Raw genomic sequence first — 11277 nt, 5'->3', positions numbered from 1 at the left:
GTCCAAAATTTATCTATCCTGTAAAACTTTAAGAGGAAAACCTTCAAGGAGAGCAATGGCTAAGAGAGATGGCTGTGGGCTTGCTGAGCAAGATGGGCTGCAAGGTGGAGGCTTTGGAAGTCGGGAAGTCCACAGTAGGAGGTGATGACTATTGGGCAAGCACAAGGAATGGGTGAAAAGAACTTCTCTCACTACATGGCAGACTAACACCAGAGAATCAACAGGACTCAGTCACAAATTGCAACTGGTGATGGGACTCAGAAGGGAAGTAGCAGGGGAAGAGAAAAAGGCAATGAAAAGTCGAAAAGAATGAAAAAGGTTTGGATCTTGTTAATTTGGAAGCTATTGCTTAAAGATAAACACAACAAATTAATTGAATTTATACATGGGGAGTGTTCAGTTAGAAATAAGGATAAATTTCTTAACAACAGCTCTTTCCCTGAATGTGTTTAGATAAAGCATGGATATTTAAGCAAGTTTTCAAGAACACCTGTTGATTAGATAAACTCTCTAGATTATTTCCATTTTTGTTGTGTAAGGTCTGTGAGTCTAAATCCATGTCTACATGCTGTCCAAACCTACAGATGAAAAGTGAAAAAAATAGCCCATATTAATATAGTAGTATGTATATATACATGCAAATTAGAAATAAATTGTATTTCACAACAAGTAGGCAATGCATTCCGATAACCTGGATTTTTCTTTCTCCAGATGTCTGGTTATTTTATGGACACACCCCACATGAAGAAATCTCCTTAGAATGACAACCTGTAGCAGGCAGAACTTACTTTCTTTCTATATATTCCACAATGCATAAAATTCTGAGCTCCTACCAGAACCCATTGTGGTTGATGATGAATGTGATTATGACGATCAGAAATAATAATACATAATACTTATGACTGTGCAAAAAAAAATTACATACAATATCTCTTCTAATCCTTACAATAACTTCACGAAGTAAGTACTATTATTTTTATTATTGATATTTTAAAGATGAGGAACTTGAGGCTTAGAAAATATTAAGCAACCTGAGTGAGGTCATGTAATTAGCAGTAAGCAGAGTGAATCAAGATGTGCCTAACTCAAAGCTTTCCTTTTTATCTGTGAACTCTGAGTGTGTCTTAACCAGCGTTCCTTCTCAAACTGTAATTCTTGCTTTTTATACAATAAATTTTCATCAAATGTTTGTATAAATGGGATGAATGGATGCCCAGGTGCATGGAGATATCTGATGAATTAAGACAACCTGTAGGGAACATATTTCTACTGGGATCCAAGTTCCCAAACAAAAGCATTTCTAGAGCTCTCTTATGTACACAGCAGGTACTGTGCTGCATTACGTCTTCTGGCAACAAGCATAAAGGCAGAGGAGTGAGTTTTTCACCTCCGTCAAATGGTCTATCAACCACTTCCTTGGATGGCTGTTTGCGCATCATGTCTAGCAGGTGCTGTATTTAGCCCACAAAGGACCCTGGCTCTCGGTGTCTCTCACTTTCAGGTGTTAAGCTCACCACATTGGTGTCCTTGCTTTATGCAGCAGATCTTAATCAAAGAAGAGTTTAAAAACCACATAAGTTCAGGAGAATATACATAGGCTTATATAAAAAAAAACAACTCTTTTTAAAAGTGATAGACCATGGGTCTGCATCCAGCCTTTTCGGACAGGGAGACCATTTTGAAAACAAAATAAACAGGCCATGTATCAAACATCTACCATATATGCTTTGTACAATGCAAAGAACAGCAACTTAGTTTAACCCTAGTGAAGGCAGACAAAAAAGAATTCACACATAAAATATAAATCTATCAAGATATACACACATTACATATATAAGTATAACATACATATATAAGTTATATACATAGATTTTAAAGTATCATGTCCTCAACAAACTAAAAATAATAAAGCCCAAAGAGCTGACGGCATCCTTACCCAGATTTGATGCTATAGAAGATAGAAACTACTTCGCCACCTACATATTTTTCTGTCATTGGAGTCAAGTACTTAGAGTACGCACACCGTTGAGAATGTCTTCCCAGCCCACAGTCCTTTTCTTCGAAAACAGGGCTCACTTAACCACAGGCTGAACCCCCAGAGCTCTGTTTGTACTATGTGATCTAGAGCACCCGTAGCTGATGAGACCCTGACTCAGGTTAGGCCAATCAGACTCTCCTGAGACTATGGCTTGGATCCAAGAAATGGCTACTAGGGGGCCTGAGGAACGTGATGGGAGAGACGTAAGCACAGAGAAAAGGAATCCACAGAGAGAACAAGTTCAGGGAAGAGAGAGTTTGGGGGATCAAGAAAGCAATCGGTCCTTGACTCGTTTGTTTTTTAGCTCCTATTCCCGTACTCTGTTCAGTTCCCGCTGTAATTTCTGCCCTTGGTTGCCTTGAGCCATCTTTACATCCTTATAACTAACTCCACATTTTTGCTTAAAAGCTCAACTGAGTTTCTTTTCCAAAGAAAGAAAATATAATCTTCAAAATTTCTTATCAAAACATAGATTATATTACAAAAACTCTTATACATCCTGTAGTAATAATAGATATTTGACCAAAGATCTAACTAATAAGATATTATCACTGTATTGATTAATAGTGAATAATTTGAAATGAATTTTAAATACATTAGTAGGAAACTAAAGTATGGCATATACATACAATTGAATTCCAACCAAATATTTTTAAATAATATGTACATCAGAGAGTTTTAAAAAGTAATTGTTTTTCATCTACTATCAACAACACTTGGTATCAGGTTCATGAGGTGTAACTCAATATTGACCTAAAGTTTAAAAACCTCGACTCTTGCAGAGTTTTTCGCCATAGCCAACATGCATTATGACTGTAATGTCCTAGTTTCTTAAATCAAACAGAAAACCAATCTGATTCATAGTGATCACATAAATATTCCCCTATGTGGTTCTCTTGCATAAATTCTACTTCCAACCTTCCCCCCACCTTTCCCCCCCACCTTTTTTAAGAAATAAAAGAAGAAAAAGAAAGAAAAGTTTTCCCATCTTCTAATCCAGTTTGGAAACTGACCACTAGTCCTCTTTCTTAGGTCCTCAGGGAAACAGACATAGACACCTCTCTCTGCTCCTCCTTTATTTATTTTTATGGACTTCTCCACCTCAAGGGGATCACAAAATAAGTACATGTTGGGCAGAAGAAAGTCTTGTTCTGTGATGTTACAAAATTCATATCATTGACATTTCTTTGATACCGTTTGGCAAACCACTTTTTTCATACCATTAGTTTAGACACAGTCATAGTGTTGGAGAGAGAGGGTTTGTCAGTAAAACAGACAACATGGACAAGGGTAAATGAAAAAGGTGATACCAACAAATAGATGAACAAAAGATAATTGATAATTTTTGAGACTTCAAATTTTTGAAATCTCAAAAATATCAGAAAGCCATCTTCAGAAAGTTGGAAATTCACTTGCAAATTAAGTTTTTTAAATGTTTTCAGTATCAATGGTTTCAGTTTGTCGTAGTGAAAAGGCCATAGACTTGAGAATCTGCCGTATCTGTGATCCATTTCAGGGCCACCACCTGCCGACTAGATGACCTTGGCTCCAGAAATTAAATGAAATGAATGAAACACAAAGGAAGTCTTGTTCTGTGATGTTACAAAATTTATATCACTGACATTTCTTTGATACCGTTGGGCAAACCACTGTTTTTCATACCATTAGAGACCTTTCTGGTGTATATAATTTTGTTGATTTCTTTAATAGCTACTGTCTTTCTAATAACTGCTTAGAAGTTTTAACAATCTTCATAGATCTCTGTCAACTTCCAAGTGCTATTATTATTAGATTTGATTGCCATGCATCTATGAATAGATTTCAATATATTTATATATATATTTGTGTTCTTGTGAACAAGATAGCATACTTTCCTTTATAAAACCGTTGACATCAACACAATTTCTATTTATTCTTACCAAGCAAAAACTGGTAGAAAACTATTTTGAACCAAAATACTCTCCTTTCTCCACCATGGGAAAGAGCAACCTAGAAAATTGCAACTTTGAGATGCTGAACAAATAAATAATTTTGTTTGAAAATTTAACTGCTACAACCATTAAAATATTGAACGTGTCCCATTATAATTAAACTTTTCATACAACTATAACTAAAGCCAACTTTGTTTTCCTAATCCGTCCTGTTGGGCTTGTCATTAAGTTGCTTGTTTGCTTTTTTAACTCTTAAGTTAGAGTTGCTTCCTTTGACATCAAGCCACATTAACGACAATTGTCGCTTCCCAGTGTTGGGCACAAAGGTCACTCTGCTTAGGCAACAAGCGTGTACAGCCCCGTGGGTCTTCCCCTTTCTTTGCTTTTACGTCTTGACAGCACTGCTTTGCAGCCAAAATCAGACACTTTGCAAATGTTAGAGAGCCAATCTATTTCGAACAGATACACAAACCAAAAACAAGCTTTTAAAAGTGTAAAATGTTTAGAATATATTGCAAGGTGAGAAAACAGGTTACAAAATAGTATTATAATATGGTCCAATTTTGCAACATGAAGTACTTACAGTTTTTAATTTATTTTTTAAAATGAGAAAAACACACTTAAAATGATCTCAGTTTATAAAATAGGCACTAACCACTCCAAAAGCTTATTTCTAAGAATTAGGATCATGGATTTATTTTGCTTTCCTCTTTTTTGCTTTTCTTCCCCATCCTCTACCCCCACTATTACATATAACAAATGAGCATATATCAGTTTCAGAGTCAGAAGAAAATCTGTGGGTGTGCATGTATATAGATGGATAGATAGGAGATAGAGATGTAAAATATATACATACACATATACAGGGTGGCAGCTCTATGTTCAATATAATAGACGGTAAATCTTGAAATTCCTTTATTGATAATACAATTATATATAAATCAAAAGAACAAATTAATAATTGCAGCAGGGACTATTCCTTTCCACTAATCAGAATGCCTGTGTCTACCATCCAGGACACTGGTTTCCGGGTCATCTAAGTACCTAAGAAGCCCAATTTGTTATAAGCAAACAGTTTGTTTGGTAAGCACAGGATATGAAAAAAGGATTACCCTGAATGTCAGCTCCTTGAAGGCAGGGCCATCTGCTTATACCCTGCTGTATCCCTAGAGCTTAGCAGAGTGCCTGGCACATAATAGGTTCCCAAGAAACGTTTGTTGAATGAATGGCTATTTCACTCAGGCCATGTGGAAGTCTGAAGAAACCCTACAGAGTACACACTCAAATGGGCAAGTGACTAGTATCCCTCAGATGCAGTGTCTCCCTTTTCTCGAAAAAGTTTGCCAAATTCTGACAGATTCTCATGCCCTGACATTCCTATAAAAGTCAATATTTTAATCACTATTCACTGAGCACTTAATAATGCCATGTTACATATGTTATTCCATTTACCCCTCACAACTATCTGTGAGTCATGTTCTACCATTATCTCCATTTCGCAGGTATGGAAACTTGAGACGGAGATGATACAATTTTCCCAAGGGTACACAGCCACCCAAGTGCTTCTGAAGGTCTGATTGTGGGAATATCTGATGCCAAAAACTTGTCCTCAACCAATATACTAAACAGGAGCCTTAATAAGCCCCAGAAAAACAATTTATATCAAAATGTGATGATAGGAAGAACTCTGTCTCCTCTAAGGAATTAGCTGGCTTCTTCCTTTCTCAGAATGCACACAATGTAACTGAGAGTATCTAAGTCTTTTCTTTGGCTGCCAGGAAACTCACAGACAAATGTGAACCTCACCTACAGTGACTGTACTGGTCCTTATGAACTGTGACAATGGTTTCCTCTTCCTGGATTTTGACCTTCGCTCTCCATTCCATGGGCCAATTAATAGTTTTATTTCAGCTTTATTACCTGAATTTTTGCCATCAATCATCCCAAGACCTTCAAAAGATTTTGGAATAAAAAAATATAGTATCAGTATGTGGTGATTTTATCATATTTCCCATTCACACAGCAGCCCCCTCACCACAGCATCCTCTCAGTTATTTAAAGAAGGAAAACCAATTAGCAATTTGTTCCAGGTTCACAGGCTATATCTTTCCTTTTAAGTATGTCCCTGTGGTTGTCTCCAAATTATATTAACTTAAAAATTGCTGAAAAGAAAATAAAGCTGATAACAAGAGCCCAACTTCAGCGTGTGGTTTGGTTTGCTTGTTTAATTTTAGACCTCACTTTTCAGTGACATCCGTTCAGACTTGAAATTTCAGTCATCGGCTGACCTTAATTCTCAGGGTACCAGATGAAGTCAGCATTACGAAAGGGAAGGCCACCCGTAAAACAAATTTGCATGGGCCTGCTAGCGTATAGGTATAGAATTCTAAATTTATTTCAAAAAAATGGAAAGTTTTCTGACCCACTTTAAATCAGTGTTTCAGTTAAAAGCTAATGAGAAACCCACCTAAGGAAGAGGCTTGGTTTCCATGATGTGAGTTGTTATTACTCAAGGGAGAAACTGACAAGCTCATATGATGTGTTTGATTTTGTGGATTTGGTGTAGGGATTACGGAAACGCTGATAGATCACGGTTGTTTTAAGATGACATGATGTGATGGGTCTTCTTTTGCATGATTTGGTCTCTTACACAGCTTCCAGGCATTATCTCAGTGTTTTGGGGCCAGGAGAGATGTATAAGAGCGAAGCTTGTTTATACATACTGCACTATTTGAAAGCAGAAACAGAACGCCTTTCAATCAAATACCAAATTATCCCATCGATAATATAATGCTTGTTCAATGTTCTTTGGACCACGTAGACTAGGTTTATTTTTTAAAGATGTCCAAACAGATTTGTGATCTGATTCCATCAGATAAAAATAGCCTAGCCCGGACTAGGAAGGGGCAACATCAAAAAATAGTAGAAGAAAGAAAATTAGTTTCTCAAAGGAGCTGTTTAAAGAGGGTCTTCTTTAAGAACAAGCCACCAAGAGTTAGGATGACCAATAGTGAAAAAACAGAATCCAAATGTTGAAAAAAAGATTCTAGAACCTCCTGTTCTCCACTCTCACCAGCCCATTAACAATGACTCCACATAAATGCTCTCACTGTTAATTGTTCCTTCAATTCATTATGTCACACTAGGAGGGGACATTCCTCCACCTGGGATTCCAGAGGAAGCCTGTACCTACCCCTGGAGTATTCTCATGCAAAAATTCATCGTTCAGGATGGCCCTCAGAAACACAACCGTAACAAATACCTAACAGTGTTACGCTGGAAAGCCACGACGATACCATCAGGTGATACGAAGGTTGATATGTCCTATCTAACAAACCATGTTAATTTCCTACATACTAAATCCTGGTTTTCACAAGATGACAGCTTTAACATCAGAGCTGAGCCTCTCATACCTGATAGCATTAACACTTTGAAGTTGGGAATAGATGATATGGACATTGATAAACTGGATCTAAATCTGGATTTCAGTTAAATCCTGACTCTACCAATTCCCAAATGCACTCTAGATGACTTTTTATTGCAAGCATTCTCCTTAATATCTTGTCTTCCTGGTGAGTGTCTGATGTTGTTCTTTGTCTACTGGCCCATTTTTAATATATCAGCCCCAGATTTAAAACCCAAGAGGATTCTCTACAGCTCCTATTACCCTCTCTATATTAGATCAAAATCAAGAGAAAAAGAGTCCTACTAGCGATGTGCACAGCATTAAATACAATGGCACCCATTTTTTTCAATGGCCATTGTCTTTATGATACTCATTAACCACTAGTGATGGCATAGTGCCTCCTCCTATGCTGAGAACACTGTAAATTTTTATCAAAAGGACTGTAGAATAAAAAGTAGAAAGACACTTATCAGGGTGAGCATTTTGTAATGTACATAAATGTTGAATCACTATGTTATACATGTGAAACTATTATAATAGCACATCAACTATACTTTAATAAAAAATTAAAAAGTAAAAAAGACAATAGTATCTCAATGGAAACCCCACCATCTAAGCAAGAATGTTTTTTACTTGGTTTATTTATTTTGTGTTTTCAGTGACAGTCTCAACTTCCCACCACACTGAGACAAGAGATTCCACAATGCTTTCTCCTGGATCTAAAAGGAAGAAAGTTTTCTTCTTTCTCATTATTCTCTAATTGTAAGTAGAAAGGAATGCTAGTCAGTGACCTAAAAATGTCAAGGAGCCTTACAAATCCTTTTTTTAAATCAAGAAGCCCACAGACATTTCACCAGTTTCATCACTTCATATGCATGAAGTTCGGCTCCCAAGAATATTTCTATCTCCAGCTGCCCCTCTTCTCCCCCCTCACCCAGCTCCCAGCTCCCAATCTGTGGTTCCCCATTACTTGTGGACACCTGCTGCCCACGGCTTCAAAGAAGCAAGAATAACAAACTTAGGGAGTATCACTGAGCAAAATAATCACCCTTCATTTACTGTTCCTATTTGTTTTTTAACAACAACGAAAAGATCTTTCCTATTTCCTATTTCTTTTCTCTGAAAACTCAGAGATTACCTGTTGCACAAACTCATTTCACTGAGAAGGCAACTGAGCCTTAAAGACATGACGTGCCCATGGGTAGGAGTAGTTAACGGCAGATCCACGATGAACACAAAAGGGCCCTCCATCCAGTCTTCTAGGCACCCTGATTCTCAGTCCGGCATTCCTTCTACCTCCACACACTGGCAGCCAAAGCTGAGTCAGCCGTCTCTGCGGACAAACACAGGGGAAGAGCCCCTCCCCACTCCACACACCCTCTTTGTGCTTCCGACTGTTCCTCCAGGAAGCACAGGCTTCCAGCTCACATGTACATCTGGGACACAGTCCTCCTCAGAGCTGGACACACCCGGCTCCCACCACCACTTCAAACCGATCGCACTTTGTGAAAACCCACCTTGTTTCCCCATTCCTTATTTTAGAGCAAGGGTTGGCCTTTCAAAGGACAGCATGCACACTGGGTTTCATTGGCACAGGAGGCAGGCACAGCGAAGATGGGAGTCAGTCTTTCCCTCTCAGCCGTCAACCAAAGAACTGGCAGCGAACACATTCTCTTCCACCTCATCCTGGTCAGAAAGGATAAGCAAGAAAGTTCCCACCCCGAGGTGGTCTGAAACAGGCCATGACCTTGTCACACTGCTTTCGAAAGGATCGGGATGTCTCAAGTCATCAGACAGCTCCACATGGTCGCTGGAATGCAAATGAGTCTCAAAAAGAATATTCAAAACTCTGAATTACCCAAATAATGTTATTCATACTGTCAGTTAAGACACTGCACACTTACTACTTAATAGACACTATGTTAAGTGATATTTAGACTAGTAAGATGGCTATGTGTCTCCAGGTAGCTCACAGTCTAGTGAGAAAATCAGATCTGTAAACAAATGACATACAGTACACCATGAATATGCATGAACAGCTGTGTGCCAGAGAGAAACCAGCAACCCTCAAGCAATAATACACTGGCCTTAAAGGATCATTGTAAAACCTAAAAATGGAAATAGATGTATATCTCAAACATATTTTTTCCAGCCAAACAAAACACAGTACAAAATGAACCAAAAGTTACAAGAAAGATAGGTATAAGCTACATAATATGGGAGTATTCATTCCCACTAAGGTAATCAAGAGAGAGCTCCAGACTTAGAAGATATGTTTGAACAGAATCTGGAAGAAGTGGCACTCCAAAGATGGGGAAGGATATTTCAGAGATAATACCTTAACAAAAGGTGTGTAGGCATTACAAAAGAGAAAAATAAGGACGCCAGGAGCGCAGGTCATGAAGCGTGGTGAGTGAAGTTAGAAAAATTGTACATTTCAAATACTAACTCAAATACTATGAGCATTAAATGCTCAGGGGTTTGTACTTTGTTCTGTGGACCAGCTAATGGGACAAGAAACGACATAATCAGACCCAGGCTTTGATGATCATGATTACAGGGAAAAAGATGTTGAAGATAGATGGAAGACAGCAAGTGGGAAGAGCAAAGGTGCCTATTAAAACAGTGCAGGTGGGTGAGAGTCTAAATTAGAGGAATGGCCATATGTCTGAGGATAAGCAACAGGCGTGACAGACGTGGCAGCTTCTGGGATCGCGACCTGATCATATGTATGGGAGGGACAGGAGAGCTCACAGTGACTCCATGTCTTCGAAGGTATATGGTGATGTCAACACCAGACCAGAAAAACAGGAGAAGCTTCGTCCTATTTCCTCTTCTATCTGTATCTGCTTTGCCTATAAAAGTCATCTCCCAGCACCTCTGAGGTTCAGCTGCTCGTGGCCTCTCTCACTGGTCAGCCAGGGTCTAGCCCAGAAAAAAGAAGTTACCGCCGGCATGTGCAACAGTGGAAATTTAATGTAAGGAAGGGCTTACCATGGTGACTGATACGGGCATCAGCAAGCGCCAGTCCATCTCAAGACTGGAGGGACACAGGGAGCAAGCAATGATCCAAGACCTCTTAGTCCCCCTCCCTGTCATTCTCTCCACTCCTACTCTTCTGTCCTGCAATTTCCCTTTGGCTGAGCCCAGCGGATGGGGAGTCTGAGACAGAGTCGCTGGCAGGGTCAGTCACCTGAGATACAGAGTAGAGCTGGCTAAGGAGGAATGAATTTCAGGGCAGTCAGGCCGAAGGTCCAGCAAACTTCTTAAAACACACCAGCTGTTGAGTTAGAACTGCAAGTCAGCCTCCCTGCATTAGCATGTGTAACGTGAGGTACCGGCTGAGGGGACCTGGGAGCCATCGCTCAGTCCCTGGGGGAGAGCAGACTGAGGGTGATACGTAGGCAGCCACATTTCTTTATGCACGGGTCCCTCATCTTTGTCACCGGTCTATGAGTCCTCGGTGTTCCTGAGGAGGAGCTATTCCCATGGACCTGAAATCAAAGTCCAGCTCCGCTAGAGAGTAGGGAGGAAAGGAGAGAGCCACCTCCTCTCCTTCCTTCCTCCCTCCCTTCCCTCCTCCTCCGCCTTCCTGGTCTTATCATTCTCTACTGTCCATTGCCCTCTTTTTTCTCTACCTCCATCACCTTTCTTCCATCTCTAGTCTCCATTTTCAACTCCTTCCTTTGTCCCTCCCCATCTCCATCTCACTCCTCCTGCAGAACTGCAGGAGTTCATAAGCTGCTTGGTCACATGCAGTGTTAGACCTGCCTTTGTTAGTAAATCTCATGTCTCCTGAACCTACTTATTCATTCCTTGAACCCAGTAAGCGTTCAACAAAGCTGGTCTTAATTCAGTGAAATACTGTATCCTGTCATCATTAAATTTTTTATTCAATTTTT

The sequence above is a fragment of the Manis javanica genome, chromosome 16, assembly GCF_040802235.1.
Source record: "Manis javanica isolate MJ-LG chromosome 16, MJ_LKY, whole genome shotgun sequence".
Classification (NCBI taxonomy): domain Eukaryota; kingdom Metazoa; phylum Chordata; class Mammalia; order Pholidota; family Manidae; genus Manis; species Manis javanica.
Note: the sequence above shows the minus strand (reverse complement) of the source record.